The sequence below is a fragment of the Aotus nancymaae genome, unplaced genomic scaffold (assembly GCF_030222135.1).
Source record: "Aotus nancymaae isolate 86718 unplaced genomic scaffold, 86718_ANA_hifiasm-v0.15.2.pri h1tg000003l, whole genome shotgun sequence".
Lineage (NCBI taxonomy): Eukaryota > Metazoa > Chordata > Mammalia > Primates > Aotidae > Aotus > Aotus nancymaae.
The window spans coordinates 50,081,647-50,098,706 of record NW_026988414.1 but is presented as its reverse complement, the minus strand read 5'-3'; the positions used below and the strand labels follow the sequence as shown (position 1 = coordinate 50,098,706).

General features: G+C 39.8%; 1 pseudogene; it reads left to right on the top strand.

Annotated features, from left to right (window-relative positions):
- LOC105715612 (far upstream element-binding protein 2-like) overlaps window positions 1–10,519 on the top strand; it is a 46,590-nt pseudogene extending 36,071 nt beyond the window's left edge.
- Window positions 10,520–17,060: the final 6,541 nt, after the last annotated feature.

The window sequence follows — 17,060 nt, the reverse complement described above, 5'->3', positions numbered from 1 at the left end:
ATTGCTCTGGAGTTAGTGAGCAGGTACAGGGTCCTTGGCAGATAGCAGATCTGAGGCTTTGCCAGTGACTTCTAGGGGTCTGCCTGCAAATCACCAACTTAGGTGCTTCAGGAAACTAAGGCCAGTGATGAAGGCTCCCTGCAAGTCCTGCCCTACCTGATTTCCTGAATATTAATGGCCGTTTCCCTGATTTTCTTGTCTTACAATGTTTTGTAATCCCTAAATTAAATTATTTCCTGATTGAATAGCTAAAGTGGTTTCTGTTTTTCACTAAACCCTACCTGTCACATACTTCAAAAGGGCAAAGAATGTATCCAGCTAATTTACCTTTCATAAATTATTAAGCATCTTTTTTTGTTTAAGAATTCCTCTTTTTCAAACTTTTATATTTTTGTCGTGTACGAATTCTTATGGCAATGACTTACAAAATTTACTATGGAGTCATGAAATATATTTCATGCCTCTCATGACATCTGCTGTACAACATTAACATATTAACAATGCTAACATAACATCTATCCTATGCCCTTGAAGAGTTCTGTATATTTAGTCTCTTCTTACATCAGAAAATACAAACAGACACACATGCACAACCTGAGTCTTATTTTTTAAATTTAGTTGGCTTTGTCTAAATCTTTTCAGAGCAAAGAGTAGAAGGAGAGACAGAAATCATCTGAATTCTTAACAATAGCATCAAAGATTTTGAATTATACAGGCCAGAATAAAGAGGCAAGGTGAGACTTTCAGAGAAAATATAATCTTTGTGAATTAGTGTTCTTCCTTCGCAAAGATCAGGCTTAATCTTTGCTCCCTCTTGCCTCTCTTATATTTATTTTCATTTCCCAACCAACAAAGGAATTATGCTTAATTTTAGACACTACTTACCTGAAGCTCAGCATCGTGGGTAGGGGGACTTGTTCTGAGCAGTTTAAATTCTAAGGCCTCATCATTATTGAATGAAAATGGAGTGAATAAAGTATCATGAGATTAATCAGTTTGACATGGTTGTATATGCTTTAGTTTGCTTACCTAGGACATTATAACTGAAAAAAATGCTCTACAATTTCGTGAATGATGTCATTTGATTATGTGACTTTTCTAGAAAGTAATAGTTTAGATGTTCACTGCCCAAACTATATCATCTCTCTTTCCTTTGGGTGTGCTATGAGATTTTCAATGTAAATAAGATGTCAAAAACTGGAATCCCAGACCACAGAACAAAGATGGCTTGCAGATTTATCTATGTATTCATTCCTTCATTTAAAAAACCATTAATGAAGTTTCTACCATATGCCAGCCTCTGTTCTAGGCACGGGGGACATAGCCATGAGCAAAATAAACTAAAATCTCTGTCTTTGAGTAGTTTACATTCTGTTGTTGGAAGAGATAGAAAACAAATCAAATAAATAAAATGCATAATGTTAGATGAAGATAAGTGTTTTTTGAGCAAAATCAAGCAGGAAAGAAGTATGGGGAGAGGATATGATTTCAAATAAGGTGGTCGAGGAAGAACTTACCGAGGTGAAGACATTTAAGAAAAGACAAGAAGGAAGTGAAGGAATGAGCTGTGTAGCTTTGTAGGGAAAGGGTACTCCTGGTGAGAAAAGTGCTAGTGCAATGGCCTTGAGACAGGAGAGTGCACTGCACAGCTCAGGAACAGCTGGGTCAATGTGGTGGTGGCAGAGCAAGTGAGAGACTGGCAGGAGGGCTGTAGGAAGGAGGTTAGAGAAGTAGCAAGCACCTGTTTGTAGCCATTATGAAGACTTGAGAGATGTGTTCTGCTAATCCAAACACAGTCTAAAAATCATGTATTCTGTAACATCTTATTTCTAATGCTCCTAAGATTTGGCAATACTACATTGTACATTACCACACTGTAACAGCAAAGCTGAGCTGTAGTTGCTCCTTGATATGATTTCAGGGCTTTCTTTCTTTCTTTTCTTTTTCTTTTTGAAACAGGATCTCACTCTGTCACTCAGGCTGTAGTGCCATGACACAATCTCAGCTCGCTGCAAACTCCGCCTCCCAGACTCAAACCATCCTCCCTTCTCAACATCCTGAGTACCTGGGACTACAGGTGTATGCCAACATATCTGGCTAATTTTTGTATTTTTAGTAGAGACAGGGTTTTGCCATGTTGCCTGGGTTGGTAACTCCTGGGCTCAAGGGATCTGTATGCCTCAGCCTCTCAAAGTGCTGGAATTACAGGCATAAGCCACCACACACGGCCCCCAGTGTTTCCTATTTCTGATATGCTCACACTTGGCCTGCTTTATTAGGACCTAAATTGATTTTTGTCTTGTGTCTTTATAAATGAGGGGTCAATTGACAGCTGCTTAGTCACTTCATAGCCAAAGTGTTGATGGAATCACTCTAGGTTTGGGGGGATACAGTCCTGAAAGCAGCTCCTTTTGGCTCCCTTTGGAGTCCACATTGTTCTATGAATAACCACAAGTCACATGTATTATTAGGTGACAAGATTTGCTGTCTCATCACAGCACTACACATTCAAGTGTCTGTCACCCGTGCACTCAGGAAGACATGTGGCTACGGACCAGCACATTGTAAACTCAGTTGTTCTAGTTTCACTTTGGACATTCAGAGCTGCCTTTTGAAATGAGGCGAGATTTTTTTTAGTTTGTTTTTGTATTCAGAGTTCAGCTTTATTTGACAGATAACATTGAGGAATAGAGTTTAGTTGTGTATCCATGTGTATGTGTGTGGTTGACACGAGCAGGAAGAGAGAGTAAGAGAAAGAGTGTTGTCCATGAGCAAATAAAAATAAAATATTCTGACTCTTTCACATTTGTGGCATGCTTTATCCTATGCTAACTACCAATATCCAGGATTTGATCTGGACTGGTTGGAAAATCCACAAGTCCTAAAAATGATCAAATGTCCTCTCTATGGATGATTTTCTTTTCTAAATGTATTACAAAATATCTTTATCCACACCTGATGACTCAGAAGCTATTATATTTTTATCTTCCTAATTCTGGTAGCCAAAAGTTAGGGTTGAGTCATTCAAATGTTTCCTAAATGAGTTACAGAATGTACACTTAGTCATAATAAATGTCATTGTATACAGCAGACTTGTTCTGGGGCAGTACCAACTTGTGCCCAGGACATTTATGTATTTAGAGTTTTTTTTTAATTAAACGAACATGAGTATGAATTACTTTTATAGCTAACCTGAGCCATAATAAGTCTGCTTTATAATATTTAAATCATAGTTTAGAAAATTCAAGTTGAAAACTTCAAAGTAAATTTAACTCAAAAACATTTAAAGTGACAAAGAGACATGGATATTTAATAATTTCTTTAAAACAATTCAGGCAGACAACTGATTCACCTTCAAATGATTGGCTTTGATACTTCTCCCCTTGAGTGAGAAAAATGCTTAAAAGAACAGGAACTGCATTTTAAATCAATTTTAAAGGAGGTTCCTGGTTTTTTTAGGAATTATGTTTTCTCTGGCTCAGCAAGAGCTCTGCCACCAAGCCTACAGAAAGAGACTCCACAGTATAAAACACTAAAATAACAAGATCTCATTGGGTATGAGTAGAAGTAAAGGTAATTGCAGCCATGACTATAGTAAAAGCAGAAAAGAACATTTAGAAAAGGAATACACTGTAAATTGTCGATTTGAAAACTGCAAGACATATTTGTTACAATTCAGTGTCCACTCTTGACTTTCTATGTTGGATTTCATGTGAGACAGACCCAGAGTCAGAGATTTGTGTGCTTGAAGTTTATTGTAGTACTTTTGGGAGTAAGACCCAGGAGAGAGTGAAGAAAGAACTGGCAGAGAAAGGAGCTGAGCTGCAATTCAGTATCAGTGGAGGCCACAGTCAGTCCTGTGGGTAGCTCTGTAGCAGGGATGATCTTTTAGAGATGTCCTAAATTGAGGCAAGAGGCTCTCTTTGACCAAAGGCATTTCTGAGGCAGCGACTCATTTGTAAACCTTCAACAGCCGATGTGGTAGCTGGGGCAATGAATGTCTATCATGAATAGGAAATTTAGGGAGGGCACTTCAGCATCCACTACAGTTAATATAGTTTCATCCTTCAAAGACAAGAGAAGCTATGGCAGTTGAAATGGTGAATGACTTAGATTTCACTGGATTAATCCCACATAGTTAGTATCACAGCAAGTATGGTATGTGTGTCATTTGGATGCAGAAAACCTGAAATCAAATTGTAGCTTGACCATTTATTGGCTGTAGACAAGGCAAGCTACATAATTTGTAGGGCCCATTACAAAATAAAAATGTGGAGACCCTTATTAAAAAGGTGGAAAAAAAGTGCCATTAAAAGTACTAAAATAAAAGCTTTTTTCTTCCTTTGACAGACCCTCTTCAGCTTCTTACAATGTTTTATTTGCTATTTCACGTTCTAAATAAAAAAAATTTTAAAGTATTGGCATTAATTTTATTACTTCATCATATGTCTTTATATTGAGCAATACCAGTTTAAAATGCAAATATGAGAGCATTTAGTTTGAACGTACCCATGCATTTCATTCTTACCAGAACAGTGAAAACACTGCACAAATTCAACTGTTTTATTTCATTTCTTGATATACTACACTCACATTCTGCCAACACTCTCTCCTTTCAACTTACAAATAACTAAGGAAAGACTTTTTAAGCATTGCCCAATTTTTCCCTTTCCTTCTATGTTATAATTTTCAGCATAAAGGATTGGCTAGTACAGAGAAGTAACATGAGTATGAAAGATTTCTTGGTTGTGTTTCCTAGGACACCATTGCCTTCTTTTTGTATTTAAAGAAAATTCTGGTTTGAATAGTAAGTTTGCTCAGTCATAGATATGACACATTTACTTTGTACTGAGTTTTGAGTTTTACTGAGCTTACATATTCCACAACAGAATTCTGTGCTCCTGGGATGGCAAAGAGTACACACTATGTGTAGCCCATCTGCTTACACATGTGCTCCCTTGTCCTATCTAACTTCACTTACAAAAAACAAATTCTATGCAACTGCACAGGTCATATAACTGATGCTGACTATGGAGTTGACTATAGCTATGGGACTTTGTAAATCATCTAATCCCTCTGAGTCTTAGTTTCCTAATCTGTAAAATTGGTGTAATTATACTTAGCATGCAAATGTAAATAATTACCTGAGAACTAAAGAGACAATATACGTAAAATTCCTGTACAAGGAGAGAAGAAAACTAATGCTTACCGAGCTTCTGAGTCCTACTACAGCTGTTCCAAAATACTTGCCTCAAGATCATCCCAGACAGCCTTTATCCCTTGAGTCTTTGTATATTTATTGGTCTTAGGAAATAATTTCTGCCTCTCTGAGCTCTTTCACCTGGTAATACTAACTCATTGTCAAATTCCAGCTTTGATGTCCCTTAATCTAACAAAATTTATTAAGTACCTAATATGTGCCAGGTGTTATGCAAGGGGGTAGAATGGGGTTAAAGTTAGCAATCTTGATTCCCATTCTCAAGACTAGTTAATTTCCCCTCTCCAGTGAACTTACCTGTCATAGAATGTATTATATGTTATATTGCCTGTTTGTATGTCTGCATCCCATCTATGCTGTCTCCTTGATTTACCCATCATAGCTGTAGTACATACACTGTGCCTGGTATACAGTAGATACTTACTAAATATTTGTTGATTGGTTGAATGAATACTAGCCATTATTGGAATGCAAGGTAAAGAGGTTGATCAGCAGTTGAAAAGATGATCTGGATGAGGCGAGAGGAATGAACTGAATAAATAAATTTGGTAATCCTTGGCATATAGGCTACAGAAGAAGTCATGGAAATAGAGGAGACTTCCAGGGAGGTTATGTATACTGAGGAAGAAACCAGCAATGGAGCCTAAACATATCAGAGGAATCACAGGAGGAAGGACTAGGGAAGAAGACTAAACCAGTGCTCACAGTGAGGTAGAGGAAGAATCAGAAGGTGTAATTTCTGAGAACTTAGATGAACTCTTTGATTTTGTTGATTAAAAGACATCATACATACAATAAAGTAATTTCAGTGCTCAAAATACAGTTGATTAAAGAGTGAATATGATTTAAGGAGGATGCCAAATTAGGTTCATTGAACCATTTACATGAAAATAGAAATAGAGATTTTGGGGCCTTGATAACAGAATTTGTTTGGAATCTTTCCTTGTGGCTTCAATGGGAGAAAGTGCAAAAAGCAAAGAAAAGTGGAAAAAGAAAAGGTCCCTAGAAATGTCCAAATTTGAAGGCAATTGAAGGAACAGTCTATAAGTAGCAAGAGTAAGAAATGATAACTGGATCTAAGCAGACTGAAGTTCAACAAATGTAACAAACGTGCCATCTTTAAAGTAAGCAATAAGTTATGAAAGAGAGGCAGGAATGATGGGGTGTTCACAGAACAGCTTGTTGGGGAAGGAGAGCAGGAGGTTTCTAAAAGCTTCTTCAGATTCATAGCCAAGGTACCCTGCTGAGACTGAGGGTCCCAAAAGTTTGGTCATTCTTGAAAGAAATAGGAAAGGCTTCTAGCGGTTAAGCACAATTGACCAGAGATATGTCACGGAATTGACCTGTGACATTAAGTGCCACAGGATAGTGGAAGGCTATAACACTGTAAATGCACCGCTACCTGTTGATTTCATCCAGCAGTACTCAACAGGCTGTGAGTAGGAACAGAAAAGAATGGGGCATTAGATCGATCCAAGTCTGGATGTTTGCACAGTGTGTCAGAAGGACAAGAGTATGAGATTTGATCGTTCTGATAAAAGAGACTTGAAAATGATCAATCATATAGTTCAATGTGAGTAAGAAAGAAGGTAAGACCAGAATGGACTTGGTAAATAGTAATAACAAGATATACAACACACAAATTAATATGTATTGTACTTTTATTTAAGCCAGTGGCAGTGCTACAATCTTTTTGTATGTTACCTTATTGAATACTCTCAACCATCCTGTGAGATAGGAACTATCAGTAATACATATCACTTTGAAAATGAGGAAGCTGAGGGTTAAGATGAATAAGTAACTTAGCAGCTTTTTCAGCTATTAGGTAGTAGATCTTGGACTTGACTTCAGGTCTTTCAGCTCCAAGGTTGTTCCATTAAAAATATATAAATATTAATGACAGCAAAGCAGAGATGAAGATGAAAGCAGAAGCTCCCTAGATGAATTGGACTTTATGTTGAATGAACTGAATATTAGATTTCAAGATATTTCAGAGGTAGGTAGTCCATCCAGAAGATGAAAAGACCCAGAAGAGTTGGCGTGTGAAGGGACTTGTAGGGAAAGATATTGGTATTGAGCAACATCCAATCACTTTCAATAAAATAACATGTCTAAATTGTATCCAAGTCACAATGCTACGCTGACATTCTCGCTTTTCCCCAAAGAAATCTTCCCTAATTCTATTTTCTGGAAAGAACTTATTCTTCCTCTGAACTCACATAATTCCATCTTTGCCTGAATCATACAATAATATTTTGTTTATTTGTGTGTGTGTGTATAGATAGATAGATAGATATCTTATTTTCCCTGAGCCACACACCCATTAGTCTGTCTGTTTCATCCTTAAATTTTCTAAAGCCCCTAATATAGTATCTTACATGCGTAAGATGTTGACTGTAAAAGATGTTGAAAAGACTAACAAATCAAAACTTCAAATATTTTTTTACTTTCAGATGATAATTGGGTTTGATGTTTCTCTTCTGCCAAAATGCAGTATTTTTCAGTGTTTTCATGTTCCTTGAATATTTGAGACCCTTTTGAACAGAATATAAAGTTGAAACTGAATTTTGAAACTAATTATATGTTAAAGAGATTTCCTAACTGCAAGGTAGTAGCATTGCAAATATATTTTTCATATAAACCTATAAAACAAAGTTTTTTCTACTGGAATATACCTACCGGTAATCACAGCTATATGATTACTTCATATTGACTGATTGTCCCAAGCAATGGAAGATTGTACTGACATGAAAAATTATTAAAGCAATGAAACAAATATGCTCTAAACTCCAATTTTAATTGGTGATTGATTTACTGAGAAAAAAATGAAAGTGACGTTTTGACATATTTCCGTTTATTCCACATTAAAAAGAAAAGTAAAACCAGGCTTCCAACTTTCACAAAAATTAATTTTCTTCTAAGGAGGAAACCTATTTTATCTGTGCTGTTACTGATTAATTTATACTTAACTATTAAATAATTGTTGTCTTATAATTCTGAGCATGTTTCTATTGAATTTAAGAAAGGCCATTTGAGTTCAGTGAAACACCTGCAAACGTAGGTGAGTGTGAAATGCTGGCTGCATCTGAGCACGTTTAAAATAATGTGTTTATTACTCAATTAAAATCCCAAGTCATATAGTACTTATAAATTAGAATGAGTTGCTGAATTAAAGCCTAGGTTATGATGCAAAATCAAACTCCTTTATTTAGTGAGTAGAAATGTGAATTTTCCAACATGGTATAAAAATCAAATGTAGTTAAAGCCGTGGGCGGGGTCCTGGGCCTCCCTCAGCGCCTCCAGAGGGCTCCCTGTGGGTGACACCCCCTGCATGGGGTAGGGACGCACTGGGGGTCACCAGGAGCGACCTCTGGGTGTGCAGGCACCACGGAGCTCGGGGTCTCACTTTTGGAACCCCCCCCCCGTGCCCTGCCCCACGACCTTAGGACACATCTGGAGGCAGCGGTCCACCTTCCCGGGAGGAGGGGCTTTACTTTCCTCTCCATATCAGGGCAAAGGGCAGTGTTTGCCCCCAACCCAATCCCTTGGAACCATCTATCCACCAATCCTTGGAACCATAGTCCCGAGGACTTCAACGACAGAAGACTACAGGTTTGTCATTGTACACGTGGTCGACCTGATCACTGCATAGGAGGCGAACAAATTAACAAAATCCAACTGGATTCAGGCTGTAAAATACAGATTTCTCCAGACACTGGTGGCCTACCCGAGCACAGTGTGTCCTTGACAGGAGCCCCAGAATCTCTCCAGAAAGCGAAGATGATGCTGGATGACATTGTGTCTCGGGATCGTGGGGGTCCCCCAGAACAGTTCCACGACAACACCAGAACGGAACCAGTGCAGATCATGATCCCTGCAGGCGACGCCGGCCTGGTCATCGGCAAGGACGGGGGAGACCGTTAAGCAGCTGCAGGAACGCACTGGAGTGAAGATGATCTTAATTCACGATGGTTCTCAGAATTCGAATGTGGACAATCCTCTCTGGATCAATGGGGATCCTTACAAAGTGCAGCAAGCCTGCAGATGGTGATAGACATCTTCCGGGAACGTCACCAAGGCGGCTTTGGGGACCAGAATCAGTAAGGACCTCAGATTGGCAGGGGCATCGATGTGCGGGTGCCCAGGATTCTGTCGGCGTGGTCATTGGCCGGAGCGGAGAGATGATCCAGAAGATCCAGAATGACGCTGGTGGGCGGATACAGTTCCAGCAAAATGACTGGACAGGGCCCGAGAAGATTGTTCCTATAATGGGGCCCCCAGACAGGTGCGAGTACGCAGCCCGGATCGTCAGTGACCTCCACAGCCTCAGAAGTGGTCCCCCAGGCTCTCCAGGGGGTTCACACATGCCCCCGGGGAGTCCGAGACTGAGGAAGAGGCCAAAGCAACTGGGGGCCCCCTAGCGGGGGATGATCTTCTCCACTCCTACTCACAAGTGAGGCCTGGTCATGGGCCGAGGTGGCGAGAACGTGAAAGCTATAAGCCAGCAGACGGGAACCTTCCTAGAGATCATCCAGCAGATGCCACCGAACGGGGACCCCAACTTCAAGTTGTTCATCATCCGGGGTTCGCCCCAGCAGATTGAGGAGCAGCTTGTCGAGGAGATCGAGGGTTCTCTCTGCCCTGTTGGACCAGGCCCAGGCGTCCCAGGCCCTGCTGGCCCAGTGCGGTCCTTCAACCCTGGGCACTTCAACCAGGGCCACCTGGAGCTCCACCGCATGCCAGGGGGCTCCCTCCTCACCTGTACCCACCCCAGGGCTGGGGCAATATCTACCCCCAGGGGCAACCTCCTGCTCCTCACGACCCAAGCAGAGCAGCTGCGGCTGCCGTGGACCCCAACGCCGCGTGAGCCGCCTCTACTCGCACTACTACCAACAGTCCCCAACCCGCCCCTGCCCCGCGCCCACCCGCTCCAGGCGCGCCGCCTCAGACCCCGCCCACTCAGACCCCGCCCACCCGCTCCAGGCGCGCCGCCTCAGACCCCGCCCACCCGCTCCAGGCGCGCCGCCTCAGACCCCGCCCACCCGCTCCAGGCGCGCCGCCTCAGACCCCGCCCACCCGCTCCAGGCGCGCCGCCTCAGACCCCGTCCACCCGCTCCAGGCGCGCCCCCTCAGCCCCCGCCCACCCGCTCCAGGCGCGCCCCCTCAGCCCCCGCCCACCCGCTCCAGGCGAGCCCCCTTAGTCCCCGTCCACCCGCTCTAGGCGCGCCCCCTCAGCCCCCGCCCACCCGCTCCAGGTGCGCCCCCTCAGCCCCAGCCTACCGGCTGGTCGGACTACATTAAGGCCTGGGAAGAGTGTTACCAAAAGATCGGCCAGCAGCCTCAGCAGCCCCAGCAGCCCGCGCAGCCCGCAGCGCCCCCGCAGCAGGACTGCAGGAAGGCCTGGGAGGAGTACTACTAGATGCCAGGGTGAGTGGTCACCGCAGAGGGTCCAGGAGCTCCCCCAGGCTCCCAGCCAGACTACAGTGTGCCCTGGGCAAGTATTACAGACAGCAGGCCGCTCACTACCCGCAGATTCCAGGTCCGGGAGGCCCCAGCCACCGCCCAGGCGACAGGGACAGCAGCAGGCTCAATGAATCCAATGAATGTGAACTTCTTCATCTGTGAAAAATCTTTTTTTTTTTTTTTTTTTCCATTTTGTTCTCTTCGGGGGCTTCTGTTTTGTTTGGTGAGAGATGGCTGCTGTGGGGAGTATTGCGGAGCCCTCGCCGCAAGCGGGCGGGCCAGGGTTTGGAGGCGTGCCGGGCCCTCACTCGCCGGTTTTGTATCTCACATACTTTTTTTTTTTTCCCAAAATTGGGCCATGTTGAGCCAGAGAAGATAGTGAGATCTAAATCTCTGCCAAAAAAGAAACCTTACAAATTAAAAACACAAAGAGCAAAACAGATCTTATTAAAATATATATGTGTGTCTCTATTCTCTACCCCTCAGCATTCCTGAACCTGCCTCTCTGAAGATAGAGCAATGCATTTTCTCCCACCCTCAGCCCTCTTCCTGTTTTTAAAATAAATTTTTAAAAGGAAAAAAAAACTAATATAGTTAACATTGATTTTATTTTCTAGTTTGACAACTCAAATCTTCATTTCCAAGCATGGCAATTATGTTATTCTGCTGAGGTTGCCAAAAGAAAATACCATAGACTGGATGGCTTAAACAGAAATTTATTTTCTTACAGTTCTCAAGACTGAGAAGTCCAAAATCATGGTGCTGGCCGAATCAGTTTCTGGTAAAGGCTCTCTTCAGGGTTTGCTGAAGCCGCCTTCTCACTGTGTCCCCACATGGTAGAAAGAGAGAGCTCTGGTGTCTCTTCCCCTTCCTGAAAGCACACCAGTTCTATTGAATTATGACCCTGCCCTTGTGGCCTCATTTAAGTTTCATCACCTTCTTATAGACCCTAGCTCCAAATATTATACTGTCACACAGGGAGTTGGGCTTAGTCCATAACAACAATTACATTAATTTATTAATTTAAGTATCTGTTCTACTAATTTGCCGAGCTATTGGCCTATTTAAGTTGTTCTCAAATAGATTACATAACTTTTAAGAAAATACCAATGCCTAGGGTCCACTTCGAGAAATTTTGATTTAACTGATTTGAGATGAAGCCTGGGCATTAGCATTTTTGTTCTTGCTGCTGTTGTCTTTGTTATTGATGAGCTGCTCATTTGGGGAAAAAAAAGTGACTTTTTGCACTCTATTCAGTCATCGATATCTAAAATGTATCTGAGTTACCCAATATATACCTTTTAATTGAGGTAAAATTTACACATAATGAAATCTAAAGATTAATATAATTCGATGAATTTTGATAAATATATAGACCCATATGAATATCATCTAAATAAGATACAGAATATTTCTATCACTACTATATAGGAAATCTCTATAATTTCCTCCTCCAGGAAACCCCCTTCCTTCTGAGAAATCATAGTTCTGAATTTTTTCACCATAAATTAATCTTACCTATTTTTGTAACTCATATAAATGGCATCATGTAGTATGTACTCTTTTGTGTCTAGTTTCTTTTATTCCTTTAATTTAGATTCATCTATGCTGTTGCATTCTTATTTGTTCTCTTTAAATCCTATCTAGTACTTTACCGTATGAATATATCATTATTTGTATATCTATTCTCTGCATTGTTTCCAGTTTGGAACTATTATGAATAAGCTACTATAAACGTTTTTGTGCATGTCTTTTTATGGGCACATGTACTTGCTTCTCTTGGGTATATACCATGGAGTGGAACTGCTAGACTGTAGGGCAGATGAAGGTTTAACCTTATAAGAAACTGCCAAATACTTTTCCAAAACGTTTGTGTCATTTTACACTCTCAGTAGTAATATCTGAAGTATCCAGTTGCTCTATTGTTTTGTTGACTGTCATGGTGGCTCTTTAATTTTCACATTTTAGCTGGTATGAAATGGTATCACTGTGGCTTTAATTTGGATTTATCTTTTCATGTGCTTATTGGTCATGAATATTGTGTAATATTCAAGTTTTTTGCCTATTCTTTTAAAATTAGGGTTTTTATCTTTTTATTATTCATTTGAAGTAGTTTTTATATGTTCTGGATAAAAATCCTTTGCATTTCAAACATTTTTTCCCCAGTCTGGCCTTTACTTTTCATTTTCTTAATGTACCAGCTTTTAGAAAAACTTGCTAGATGCAGAGAACTACTACTTCCTGCCATATTTCAGGCCCATGTTTCTCTTCTTTTCTCCAGTTTTTTCAGAATACATAATATTTTTTACATGTTAGCATGATAGCATATAAAATTAAATGAAGCCATCGGTTTCAAATAATGAAATCACATTAAATTTAATGGAAGCCAACAGTTGCATCCATACTTATGACAGAATGATTGGGGAAATGTTATTACCTTCATTCAAATATTCAGGTCATCCTCAATTCTTCCTTCTCCCGCAAACCCCTGAAGCTACTAGCCACCAAGTTATGTCAACGCTTCCTTCAGGATTTCTCTCTAATTTTGTCCCCAGTGTCCTATTCCTTCTGCCGTTTGTTTAATTGCTCCTGATCATTTCTCACCTTGGCTGCTGCAGAAAACATCTAACTTGTCATCCACACACCAAGCTGATCCTTTTATTATCTGAGTCACTGCCATAATGATCTTCCTCAAAAAAAAAAAAAAAGCCTGCTGAAGTTGTCCCTTTCTAATAGGTTCCAAAGACTCCCTCATATCACTAAGACTCCAAAACTCCTCAGCATGGCAGCCCATCCCTGTCATAGAGTAGCCCTCTACATTTCTTGGAACCACATTCATCTCCTGCATATCATACCACATACCCTTCACTCCAGGCACACCAAGTTCTCACTTTTCCTTCTGCACTTTTACGCAAGTTTAGGCCACTTTCCCACATCTACTTTCCTTCATTACCCCTGCGGTAAGCTTAGCTCACTCCAAATACAGAACAAAGACCACCGCCACCCCCTTGCTGAACAGTTCTCTACTTCTTGCTCATCAGGTGTCATAACAAGAAGATTATGTGTAAAAGCACTATGCAGACTGATTTCTACAAAAAAATGTGAGACATTAAAGATTTTAAAAATTGATAGAATTACAAGGTAATGGTTAAGAGTTTGGAGTCATAGCTGAGTTTAAGATCCAATTTCTTACAAATACCTGTGTCATTTTAGGAAAGTTACTTATGTTTATTGCCTCAGTTTCCTCATTTGTGAAGTAAAAGTATTTCCACCATGAAAGATACTTGTGAGGATTTTTAAAAATCTCATATATAAAAGAACTTAGCACAGTACCTACAACATAATAAATATTCAACAAATGATAACCATTGTCATTCTTATTGCTATTGATGGATTAAATGGTTGTACATGTAATGAAAGAAAAGTGTCTAATGGTTAGGTGTTGTAGAGAGAAAAAATAACTTTTCTGATTAGGTTTGGGAAAATTAGAAGAGGATAGGTATTAATGCATGAGAATGTGGATTACAAATTAAAATCTCTACCCCATTTTTACCAATAAGTAGTTTGTAGAACAAGAAATCAACATGTATAAAAACACCAGAGAACCTAGAATTATCTATTACTATAAAGTTGCACAAAATAACTATAAAATTGCAGTATTGTTCGTAAAATAGCACCAATCTAAATTTTTGAATATATGCAAACAAAATTATTTGTAATTTTTGTACTAGTTGCATTCTAGGTCACGAGACAAATGATTTATGTTTTTAAAAAAATATTATGTCTAGAGTGCTACTAACAACCAATGTTGTGTCCAAAGAGTCTTCAGTATTCTGGAGCGAAGAGGATAAAGCAGAAATTACCCACTGCAAGATTAAAATTTCTTGGTCTTGTGGCTTGTATTAAAAAATAACGCACATTTTTCTCATCAATACATTGGTATGTGTTTGAATATAAAAATATTTTTACTTGTAGTAAACATTGCTAATCTAGGAAGATGGGCTATGTTCCTCACTTATGCCAGGAACGCTGCCAAAAATCTTTGATTTCGGATAAATCAACATTTTTAGGTCAAGACCGAACAACAACAAAAACGTTTACTAAAATTGTCCACTTCTTCTAATGATCTTAAGTTCATACTTATAAAAATATTGAGGTCATCACACTGGATGACTGTTTAATTTTTTTAATCAATAAAAATTGCTTTCATATATTAGATATAAAAACATTCAATATAAAAATAACTTAGCAGTTAGCTTATAGTTTTCAATTTTGAGTCAGTTTTGGTCTAAGAAATAATAGTAATAACAATAATGAATATTTCCTTATAGGCATAAATGTAATTTTAAAAAATTTCCTATGACTAATTCTTGATTAATTTCATTTCCCCGCATATGCAAGTTCCATGGAGCCATGAATATGCCTATATTACTCTAGATACAAATGAGTCTAATGGCTTTGTCTTAAACAATAGACTAACAATAAATGATTATATGTAATATAGATATATTAGTCTTTGCTTTACAGAGGAATTTGCTACAGGATTTCCAATATGTTCTCCTACTAATGATTCTTAACCTCTTTGAAGTTATAAATCCCTTTGTGATCTAATTAAAAGCTCTGGAGTTTTCTTTCCAGAAAATAATACATGTATTTGCACATAAACCACATTTTGAGTGTAGTCTTAGGAACTCGCAGACTATGAAGTTTGTTTCATGAATCCCAAGTCAAGGAGCATTCCCCTAGTGTATTTAGAATTTAGTTTAACTGTCTCTGAAATCTGATTTCCAAATCACTTTTTAGGGGCACAAACAGTATACAATGGCCAACTACCTCTAATAAAAATAAAGACTCTTTTGGAAGATAAGAGACCTCTTGCTGCCTAATACGAGCTTTTTAATGGGCTTGGTAGATGCTGGAGACTGAGCGAAGCCTGTGTATCCCATTTGTTTCAGCAGGACTGCCTGCTGCTGGGGCTTGCCTTGGAAAATCATCCTCAGCTCACCCCAGCTTCTGTCCTTTCTTTACCTAGGATAACATTTTGCCTAAATAACAACCAAGTGAGAAATATATTTTGTTTGTGCTTTCTTCCTATTTATTTACACTGTGAAATCTTTAGCAGATATGATTTGGTGAGTGCCTCTCTCTAAGATATTTCTGCTTTCTGAATTCTGTAACTTAGGGATAGCCTATGTTACACATCAAAAGCATTATTTATGCATTTATTTAACAAATATTTACTGAGTTCTTACTCTATGCCTAGCACAGTGCTATAATGGTGGGGGGGTGTCCAGTGAGTAAAATCAGAGTCCCTGCTCTCATGGGGCAGACATTCTGTTGACAGAAATAAACAATAATCAAAAAAGAATATCACAACTAATTACAAGAACCATGGTGCTATGGAGGAGAGGTACATGGAGCTATGAAAGGATATAGTTGCCCTGTTGTACAAGTCAGGAGGTCAAAAAGGAATTGAATACACTGAAATTTGAAGAAAGAGTTAACCAGGTGGAATGGACAGGAGCAGAAAAGCATTTCGGTACAAAAGCCTGTGTCCTCTTCTGTGTCCTGACTTGCTTTTGCCTTACTCTGTGCTCACATATTTGTGTCTTGCCGAAACAGTCTGTACAAAGACCCTGTGGCTAGAGAGCAAACTAATTACAGATACAGATATAGTTCATACAACTTTTGCTACTATGTACTTTTTCAATCACAGACTTAGGGCCTCAAGGTGCCCTTTAGACTGTAACTGCTCCTCTCCTCTGTCTAGTTGTGGAGGTGTTTGTTTAGCTGCAAGGAGGAGCTGTGGTTCTCAGCATAAGAGCCACCTACTACCAGCTGTGTGCTTTGGGCAAATCACACAATCACTATCTTCTCAGGTCCTGTTTTCGGTGGGAGAATCCATACAGGAATATTTTAGCAAATACCTTTTTGAGATAGTTGTAAGGAGACGTGGATGTAGGTGGTGGTGATAATTTCAGTGGTAGGGGTGGTATTCGTCTTTTAAATGAGCTTTTCTAAAACTCAGTTCTGTTCAATATTTGGCATAAAATAATTAAATGGCAACCACAGGCTTCTGCTGTTGTGAGAGGGGCTAGGAATGGAGAGGAGGTTTTTAACTTTAAGGCAAGGTATGTGCGTCTGTACAAGAGAGCAGCCATGTGTTGGCTTTCAAACAGAACATAAAGCCAGTGTGTGTGTTGAGGGAGAGAGTGGTCTTTAAAAATCTCTTCCTTCACAATCATGCATAAGAGAGCACGGGTCCACAGAGACAAAGCGGCCTCCAAAGACAACATAGTTTACTGCACAGAAAGTTCAGGTAAGAGAGCTAGAGGTGGGAATTTGCAAAACATTTTAAAAGGAAGCAAAATTTTTGGAG